The following is an 11,313-nucleotide window of genomic DNA, read 5'->3' on the forward strand; positions in this document are numbered from 1 at the left end:
TAGTGCATTATTGAACATGAGTGGGAGTCGTGGGAACTTCCTAGTTCTGTAGTCAGTTGATCAAAAGCAGGTGGCCTGGAAACCCCCAACTTCACTGCTGGCATCTTAAATGAGGGAAGTCTTAGTGGGGACCATGTTCTTTAACCTGTGGTAGTTTGATGGTAACTCCTACCGGTTACTTTCAGAATTGAACTGCAGTATATCCAGTATACATATGAAGGATGAAGGTCTGGTACCCTGAATGATATATGTAATACTAAGATAATGCTTTGTTTATAATGTCCAATATTTCACATACGTTTTAAAAAGTTGTTCAAGACTCTTTGAGAACAATGTGCAATGAAGCCTAGATTGGCTCTGTCCATGGTAGAGATTTATACCCAGTGCCTTTCACTACTTACTTGAATTTAATTAGTCAGTGATTTTAGTACTCATTAAATGATACATATATAAGGTGCCAAAGAAAGCATTCTTTTTAAAACAAATGTTTATTAATTTGAGACGGGGGGGGGGGGGGGAGAGGGACACAGAGAGAGGGAGAGAGAGAATCCCAAGCAAGCTCCACACTCAGAGCAGAACCCAACATGGGGCTCGATCCCAAGAGCCTGGGATCATGACCTGAGCCAAAATCAGGAGTTGAATGCCCAAATGACTGAGCCACCCAGGTGCCCTCCAAAGAAAGTATTATATACAAATTCAGTAGTCATTTCATATTGGCTATTGCCCAACTCTTTTGGTAGCTCAAATTATATCTTATTAGCACAGACTTTGAGAAAGTAAATCCTCTAGTGATGAAAAAAAATCCCATTTTTAATACCTGTTCTGAAAATATACTACCCTCAGTGGAGGACCCCAATCAGATCAGAGAAGTTGTGATCACCATAGGCACATACTATGAATGGATTTGTCTGTGCTCTCATTTCTCTTCTCACTCTGCTCCCCACAGCCCTACATCCACGGGCAAACAAATGTTTTTCTGGCATTGGGATTGGGGATTTTAGGACTTATTTTATGAAACCATTAGTGCTTCACCAAAATAATGAAAGAATGGGTGTTAGAGACATGGGTATTTGGCAGGAGGAAGGCATTTGGGATTAACAAACATGAATAGGGATAGGGTGGTAAATTATTACCAGTATCTGGGGAATGACTTCAGCTATTATTTGGATTAGGTTCCCTTTGTATAGTTGACAATTCTTTTATGAACAAAAAACTGGTTTCTTTGGAATTATTTTTACCTTAATTCTTTCCATCTTTGGTGTTTCTACTCATTTACATGATTGGCCTAGAGAACAATTTATCATCCCTCTTTTACACATCTGATTTTCTAAAGGTCGCCTGGCAAGTCAGGGATGACATTGGGCATATTCTCTTGGGTAGCTTCTAATAATTGCACTTCCTCCCCAATGCTTTGGGTGTCTGGCACATTTGTAATTGACAGAAGGATAACAATGCAATCTGGCTGGTTTCCAAGGCCACCCTCATATGGAATTGGATAGTATGGGGGTGGCTAAACTGCCTATATCTATCACTATGAGGAAGAGAATTTTAAAAATCTAAAACAAAGAAATTCTCTGATTGGATCATTGTTTGTTTCTTTAATGAAAAAACTCACACATTTAGTTAACCAAGAAGCCAGAGAAACAAACTGCAAATAGCAATAGAAATGTGAATGCTACTTAATCTTTTGCTAGCTAGCTTTAGAAATGCCCAGTCTAGAGGCGCCTGGGTGGCTCAATCAGTTGAGCATGTGACTCTTGATTTCAGCTCAGGTCATGATCTCATGACTCCTGGGTTCGAGCGCCACATTGCCCTCCATACTGACAGTGTGGAGCCTGCTTAGGATTTTCTCCTTGCTCCTCCCCCGTGCGACTGTGTTTGCATGTGTGTGCTTTCACTCTTGTACTCTCTCTCAAAATAAATAAATAAACTTAAAAAAAAAAAAAAAAGAAATGCCCAAACTGTTTCTGTCTATGACACCCTATTCTTTCACTAGAATTTGTGCACAGGGAGACAAGTCTACCTGCAGGTAAAGGCTATGGGCAGGTGTAGTGGTTTCTGAGTGGCATTTAACCAGGCTGATTCACATAAGCATGCCTGTCTCTGGAATGATCTAGGGATGCCAAAGTGGAAAGGATTCCACCTGTCACATCTGTGATTAGAGTGGGGAAAAAAGGATCAATGATCCTCTCCTTTAAAATGTGGATAAAATAAGAAAAGTATTTCTTCAGCACTAAGTGTCAGCCAGGTAATTTACTAACAGACACAGAGGATATTGAAATTATTGTTAGGCACCCTTTGACAATCTTGTATTGGTTTATTAAAAGACATCAAACTTTTTGTTTAATATGAAGGATTCTTGTTGTTTTATATAACTCAAGGTATTATGATAATGATGAAAGAATTTTTATTCTACTTCTGAAATAGTTAATTATGAACAGATAACTACATAGTATAGATTTTAAAAATTAGAATATTTTTTATTTGCTGAACGTTTGGGTAGAAGATAAGTATACAAAAAATCTAATTAATTATACCTTTTGGAATTGGGTCAATTATATACTATATATACTATTACAGCGTATATGTAATATATAGTATATAATACATAGTCTTTCAAACTTACCAAAGTACTTTTATATTCTAACTGTTGACCATTTCTCCACCCATCTGGTATGTATGCCAGTCTGAATGTTCTTGCCATGTGGCCCTGCCGTGGATTTGATCTGGGCCACGTGGCTTGCTTTGGCCAATAGAATGAGGTTAGGGTACACGTATGCATAATCTGTGCTTAGACCTCAGGATGTCTTATGGGTTTTTCTTCTGCCCTTGGGCTTCAGCCACCACCATGCAGAGGACATCCCTAGACTAGCCTATTGGTTCCAGGAGATGGATGAGGGACACATGGAGCAGAAATGTCCTACAAAGCTCTCCCAACCAAGCCCAACCTAAGCAGAAACCTCAGCTGACCTACAACTGCATGAACTGTAATAATAATGAATTGTTTTTGTGAGCCCCTGAATTTGGGTATAATTTGCTATGCAGCAAAAGCTAAGTGATTCTGCAGCATGTAAGGCTGGAGCGTTGGGCTGTTCATGGTTTCTTAAACTCAATACAGAGATTACAAATGGTTAAATGGCTTACTCAAAATCACTTGTAATTCAGCATTCCACTGGGCTATAAATGCATCTCTTGCTTTCAAACCCCCATGTTCTTTTACTCTGAGAAGCCCTTCTAGAAATTGAGCATGATTGTTTTTAAAGTGTATTAAACCTCAGGGAGGACATCTATTATTGTGACCAAGCCTCTCTGCTGCCTCAGCTATCTTGCTCCTGGAGTGGAGTAAAGCCATGTGATCTATGCTGTGAAAAGCACATTTCTACATGCCCCTTTCCAGGTATGGTGCCCTATCTCTGTGATACACACATGTCTTGTTCTGAGCATACTATACAGGAATTGATCGGAACATTTAATTTTGAAAATGGCTGAAAAAAGAAGTGAGTCATGATACAGTGGTAAACACTTTAAACATTCCCTCCCTGTTTCCCAAATTTAACACTTTCCTGAGCCGTGATTAAGAGCTGTTACACTGAAGGGATGAAGACAGACTGGCCTTCTGGTTCATAAATCCGTCTTTACCAGCTGGGGCTTGGAAAGTCCCACGCAGCTGGAAACGTTAATTAAGTCTGCCCTTATAAGAAATTCCTGAAGACTCTCTCCTAATGCCATACATAAAGTTTTTAAAAGGAACAACCAAAGATACAGAGTTGAGGCAAACTGAGACAACTAATATTCATATAAGGAAGAAAAATTCCCTACCGTAGAGTACTGGAAATCCATCAGAGTCCAACCTCTGTCTAGACTTCATTTATGTTTGACAGAGAGGGAGGGATTGCTGTTTACTTTTTTATTTAGTTTAATTTTTTAAAATTATATTTGCTGGCGGGGGTGCCTGGGTGGCTCAGTCGGTTAAGCGTACCATTCTTGATTTCGGCTCAGGTCATGATCTCACAGTTTGTGGGACTGAGCCCACGTTGGCCTCTGTGCTCACAGCTTGGAAGCTGCTTGGGATTCTGTCTCTCCCTCTCTCTCTGCTCTTCTCCACCCCCCCCACTCTCACTTTCTCTCTCTTTCTCTCAAAATAAAAAAACTTAAAAAATTATTTTCTGGGGGCATTTATGAGGGAGACTCTTATTTATTCCCTGTTGAGGTCTCTGAAGATACATTTTGAGGCAGAAACCAGTAAAGTGACTTTGGCATCTTCTAACATATTTTGCAGATTCAGCTAACTCAGCAGGCCCCCATGGAAGGCTTTTAATAATTGGGCTTCCGAAGTTGTGTGTGCACTGACAGGTAATATTCATGCACATAAATTTGACAATAACAATCTTATTGCTCTCGTGGTTTAACTACCACCTACATGCTGATGGCTCTTAACTTTTTAATTCTAGCAGAGACCTCTTCGGTGAGTGTCAGACTACCAATTCAGCTGCCTTTTCGCCATCTGCATGAGAATGCCCCAAGGCACCGCCAAATTAACATAGGCAAATCTAAATGTATCCTATGCTTCCTACTACCTTTTCTTCCTAGATTTCCCAGTCTCAGTTAATGGCCTCATCATCCACCCAGTCACCTAAGTTATCATTCCAGGTATCATCCTGGATGCATTCTATTTCTAGACTCTTCATTCTTCATGGGCACAAAGCCCTGTCAATTTTACCCCATAAGTATTTCTGAAATCTGTCTCATTTAAAATTCCTAGCTTCCCAACATTTCTCAAAAGAAGTATTGCACCTTTAGTCCTAACACTAGCTCAGATCTCTCTTTAAGGAAATGAAAGCTGACCAAGGGGCTGTCACAACTGAACAGCTTCCAATATTCTATATTCTTTTTAAAAATTTTTTTATTACATTTATTTATTTTTGAGAGACAGACAGTGAGACAGAGCGTGGCGGAGGAGGGGCAGAGAAAGAAGGAGACACAGAATCCGAAGCAGGCTCCATCCAGCCTCTGAGCAAGCGTTCAGCACAGAGCCCAACGTGGGGCTCGAACACACAAACCATGAGATCATGACCTGAGCTGAAGTCGGACGCTTAGCGAACTGAGCCCAGGTGCCCAGGTGCCCCCCAATATTCTATATTCTAAAATTCAGTTTCCTTACCATGATCTTAAAGGGCTTGAGTAGTGTGGTCACTGCCTTTCTGTCAAGCTTCATCTGCATACAGTGGACTGGAAGCTGACTGAGTTCCTGTCCCAGCTTCGCTGCTCACTGGTGTGTAACCTTGGGCAAGTTTCTCCACACCTTTTAGCTTCAGTTTCCTCTTCTGTAAAAGGAGATTATAGTACTACTTACCTTAAAAGGTTGTTATGGGCATTAAGGAGTTAATATAGTAAATAACTTAGGATACTACTTGATAAACAATAAGCACTCTAAATATTTCTCAGATCTCAGCTTTGTACCTTAGACATTCTGGTGTATTCGTCGCTTGCTGCATGGGCCATGTTGTATCCTATGTTCACACCTTTCCTGAAAAACTGCTTCCTTTGCCTGTGTTAACATTATTCTTTCTTCAATTAAATATCTCCAATTAATGCTTCATTTCACCATTGAGTCATTTGGTCATGCCTTCATCCATTCATTGAACTACAATTTATTGAGTAGTGATTCAATAAAAGGTGACTACAAACAATATGGCTCTCTGACTTTAAGGAGTTTGCGGGAAGATGGCATTGGCAGATGGATGAACATATAATCAGGGTCACTTAATTAGAGAAGAGTATGTGTTTGGTGATGAAAAGACTAGAGAATATGTGAACATACATGAGGAACACTAATAAGTCTGGAGGAGGCATTTCACGTATTCTCTCCTCTAGGAAATTGGTGAGAGAGAGCGACCTCTCTTTATATAAAGCCACTAATCTCATCACCCTCATGACTTCATCTAACCTAATTATCAAAGGCATCACCTCCAGATATCACCACATTGGGAGGGGGCAGCATATGAATCTGGGGGGTGGGTGTACACAATTCACTCCATAGCACCTGGCTAACCTCTCCCAGAAATCTTACCTTAACTTACTGCATATGCATTTTCTTTTCTGCTCTTCCTTTTGGAATACAAGTGACTTGGAACACAATCCCTGCATGTGGCTCTGTGACTCCAAGGCCCGATACACTTATAGACACACAGTAAGTGTGCAACAAATATTTGTTGAACCAAACTGGGGTGTTCATACAAGGTGGTGGTGTTGGCAACATTGTCTTATCTGAGGCTAAACTCCATAACATCTGTTAAAGTGGATGCCTTAGAAAATGTATTGTAATCTTTAAATGACTTTGAGCAAATGATTCCCCCATCTCCCACACTGAGCTTCAGTTTTCTCATCTATAAGAATTAGCCATCTTCGAGTGAATAACCAAAGGCCTTTCAATGTCTCTGATTCTGGGATTTGACCCTCTGGACAAACTCTTTTGTCCTCTCGGAATCAGTGTCCTTTCTCCTTTTCCCTTTCATGGAACTTCCCCACACGTTACTCCAGATTTTCTTCCCACTTCTGTCACCTCCCCTCCTCAGTCTCCTTTGCTGGTTTCTTTGCAGGGTCCTCCTCTCAGTTTTCTTCCAGGACCAGGAGAGTAAACTAAGACCAGAGGCCAAATCTGCCCCTGCAGAGAGAGTTGTACTGGAACACAGCCACACCCATTCATTGACTATTGTCTCTGACTGCTTCCAAGCTACAATAGCAGAGTTGAGTACTCATGACAGAGACAGTCTGTCCTGAAAAGCCTAAAATACTTGCTATCTGGTCCCTTACAAAACGAGTTTACCAACCTCTGTTCTAGGAGATTTCATCCTGTCCCATGGCTTTGATTATTATCTACATTCTAATGATTCATAAGTTTCTGTCACCAACTTTGATTCTCCCCTGAGCCTCACCTTCGTATGTGCAACTGTTTATTCCATGTTGCTACTTGATCTTTAATAGGCATCTCAGAATAGGGTTGCACAGAAGAGGATGATGCTGGGGCCAGGCCTTGGCTTTGAATCCCGCTTTTACTAAGTACTAGTAGTGTGGCCTCTGCAAGTTATTAACCATTCTCTGCCTTACATTCCTCATGTGTTCAATGAGGATGATGATCATAGTAACATCGCATAATGTTGTGATGTTGACTGTATTTATCAATATATGTAGAGCACTGAGGACACTGGTTGTGGACTCAGATTTTGGGAGTTAATCACTGACCCTCACTTTCCCTTATACTCCACATAGAGCATATCAGCAAGTTCTCTCAAGTCTACCTTAAAATATTTATTACTCAGCATTTTCACTGTTACTATTCTACACTAAGCTACTATGATTTCTCACCTAAATTCCAGGATCTTCTGATTATTGTTTCTGTATCCTTTTTGCATCCCTTCTATGTTACCTAGTTCTCCACCCAGCAGCAGTGTAATCTTTTAGAAATACAATTTTATCACATCACTCCCGTGCACAATATCATCTAATATCTTCCCAACACACTCGGAATACAATCAAAACTCCTTACCACTGAACTACAAAGCCCTATATGTTCTGTCGCTGACTTTCCTCTGAACATTCTCCTCCATTATTCTCCCTGTTATCCTGTCCTTTCCAGTCCTCCTCAAGCATGGAAAGCCTGTCTATGCCTCAGAGACTTTAGACTTGATGTTCTTCTGTCTGGACTGTGTTTCCTCCAGATATTCTCATAGCTCATTCCCTTATTTAAGTCAAGTCTCTACCTAAACGTCACATCCTCAGAGTATCCTTTCCTGCTTTCTCCATTTAAAATCTACCTTCTTTCTGGGCACCTGGGTGGCTCAGTCAGTTAAGCGTCCGACTTCAGTTCAGATCATGATCTAAGGGTTCGTGAGTTCAAGGCCAGCATCAGGCGCTCTGTTGTCAGCGTAGATCTTCGGATCCAGAACTTGTGTCTCCCTCTCTCTCTGCCCCTCCCCCGGCTCATGCATGTTCACTCTCTCTCTCTCATAAATAAATAAGCATTTACAAAATTCATTAAAAAATAAAAGAAATAAAATCTACTTTCTTTCACTGTCTAGTCCCATTGACTACTTCTTTGGTCTTTACAGCACTCATCACTAAATCATGTTGCGTTATGTATTTATTGAATTATTTGTTTAGTGTGTTTACTGTATAAGCCCCAAGATGAGAGTGATTTTGTTTCTTGGTCACTATTGTATTTTTGGTGGCTAGATGAGTATATGTCTTTTTGTATGCAACCAATAAATACATGTCATGTGAATGATAAGATCACTCTCTTCTCTAACAAATTCAGATAATAAAGTATATACATCTATCAAAACCTGATAGAGATTTTTAGCATCATGCCACAAAGGACAAATGTGAAGATTTATACAACATGATAAAAAAAAGAACACACAATTTTACACCACCTGTCCTGACAACTATTTTCTCTGAAAAGATTATTTCAAACCCTTAGACAAAGTATTAAGCTTTAATCAGTACTAGATCTACTCTGAATATTTTTTGTTCTGTCTTCCTCCATCTATTTTTTATAGTATGCACTGTATTTTGCTGACATTGGGACTACACTGTGACAATAAAAAGTCTTTGTTTTTATGTTTAAGGAATTCTCCCCCAAATGTCTTGCAGTTCAAAATGAGAATTACAACGTAAAAAGGTCTAACTTGCCCTAGTAGAGCCAATTTTTAGACATGCCTCTAATCCTTCTCTCATCTCATCCTGCCATTTCTGAAATATGTGGGGAATCAAACTGCAAATAAGATTTCTCAGGGCTCAGATGAGAGTCCATGAACGAATTGTGATTCGGCCTCAGGAGGACCTGACACGCACTCATTTTGTGCATCTGTGAAAAATTGTTGCAAGGGTTCTATCAGAGCAACATTTTCTTTTGGAAATAAACCCAAACCCCTAGATTTGCATTTTAACCATGATAGTTCTTTCTTCTTTGACTTCACTAGTAACACCTTTTGTTATGAAAAAGCAGCCAATACACTTTTGTGAAAATAAGAATAAAATATCTCTATAATATTGCCTCCCAAAGATGGTCAGTTAACATTTTAGTGTATTTCCTTACAGTATTGTTTCTCTGAACAGATAAAATACACCTTTTTCATCATATAAGACCAAAATGTGGGGTGCCTGCGTGGCTCAGTCGGTTAAGTATCCGATCTTGATTTCAGCTCAGGTCATGATCTCACAGTTTGTGGGTTAGAGCCCCATGCTGTCAGTGCTTGGGATTCTCTCTCTTCCTCTCTCTCTGCTCCTCCCCCATTCACAAGCACCTTCTCTCTCTCTCTCTCTCTCTCTCTCAAAATAAATAAGACAATGTGAAAAGAAGACCAAAATGTTATCCAAATAGGATCATGTTATATTTCCTGTTTAGTAAACTACCTCTCAAATATAACCATTCATCGTGAACATTTTCCAGGATGTGACATATTCTTAGACAACATAATTCTAATACCTGCATAAGGTTTTGTTGTGTAGCTGTATCATAATTAAGTTGTATGTTGTAGAACTAGGTTGCTTCAGTCCTTCTTGCCATGTTGCTTATAACAGATATGTGTTGTTTTATGTCCTCTCCAGCATTACTTCTTTGAGGACGCTACCACTCCCTTAATTCTGGAGACATGTCAGTAATCATCCATTGGCCATCCCTGGCTACAGTGACCTTGGCTTAACCAATATTTTATCTCCTGGGAGAAGCAATTTGCCTAATATTGAGAACACACCCTACACAGATATAAGAGCCCATCCAGGGAATGGTATGTAGATATTCGGGATGAGTTGGAAGGAAGGGGAAACTGTTCCTTTGCCTTCGTGTTGCTCATCATAAAGTAAGATCTCTTGGGAAAAACCCACCTGTGGTTAGGGAGAGAGACGATAATGCAACAGTGGGGATTGTTTGAGAAGTTAAAGAAGAGAAAACGAGCCCTCAGTTTTGGAATCGAGCTATGCCTAAAGCTGTAACAGTCCTGGATTTCATCCTTCCATGAGCCGATACATTCTTTTACCTCTTATTATTATTATTTTTACTTAAACTAGTTTGAGTAGAGTTTCTCATACTACCTAAGTAATAATTTTAATACAGTAATCTGCTACATTTTCCATGAACAAACGTGAATCTCTTCATTTCATTGAACGACGTTATTATTTTGATGCACAATTTGATGCACAGTATCTGCTTAACTTGATAACGATGTCCTTACAGAAATCCGGAAATACATAGCTCATAGCTATATTATTTTTTATACTGTCTTTTCAACACACAATAGGTTTTAGTCCTACAGGCCACTCTTCAAGGGCTGGTTTGGTTCCTTCAGATGCGTACAGCACATGGTAAATGTACAATAGAACCGTGATGAGTAGATTACCAAATGATTGAATTTGCTGCATGAGGAGCCCCAAGAGTTTCTTTTAAAAGGTGCATTGATTCCCTCAGGTTATGCTCAAACACTATATGAAACACTTTGAAATGCACACTGTTCTCTTTGGTCCTTCAATTTTATATGGTCGTAAAAAACTGCACTGTGTTTGTTTCAATTTTTCAACATGAAATGGTAAGCTGGACTTTAAAAACATGAATTGTTGGGGCGCCTGGGTGGCGCAGTCGGTTAAGCGTCCGACTTCAGCCAGGTCACGATCTCGCACTCCGTGAGTTCGAGCCCCGCATCGGGCTCTGGGCTGATGGCTCAGAGCCTGGAGCCTGTTTCCGATTCTGTGTCTCCCTCTCTCTCTGCCCCTCCCCCGTTCATGCTCTGTCTCTCTCTGTCCCCAAAATAAATAAATGTTGAAAAAAAAAATAAAATAAAAACATGAATTGTGATCCCCAGGAAGGAACTATAAAGCCCCACTGAGATTTAAACATAGAAGATGGAACTATTTGCTAGGTCTTTGGGTTTGAATTCTAGGTATCTACAGAAGTTCTGACAGTTTGACAAAAGCATAATTTGCATGAGTTAGAAAGCTTTTGACCTACAGGATCATATTCAAGGCCATAAATACAGTGTTTTAGGTCTCAGACAAAGAGAAAAAGGAGAAAGACTTTCATATCCTATTTTCACATTCCATTCTCCACCATCAGTGGGTAGCACTCACCATGTTTTTCCTCCATAGCGTTCTAAGAATGCTAAAGCTTTCCTGAGAGTGTTCAGGAAAGTGAGACTTCTGTCTGAGATTGACTACGAGGCAAAGAAAAAGGAAATCCCATGAGATTTAGTTTTAGTCATAAAGTTTCGGTCCATCTCAATATCAGAATCAATAGCATCACAACACCTAATTAATAAGGCA

Source organism: Herpailurus yagouaroundi, unplaced genomic scaffold (assembly GCF_014898765.1).
Source record: "Herpailurus yagouaroundi ecotype Mexico unplaced genomic scaffold, PumYag 183, whole genome shotgun sequence".
NCBI classification, from domain to species: domain Eukaryota; kingdom Metazoa; phylum Chordata; class Mammalia; order Carnivora; family Felidae; genus Herpailurus; species Herpailurus yagouaroundi.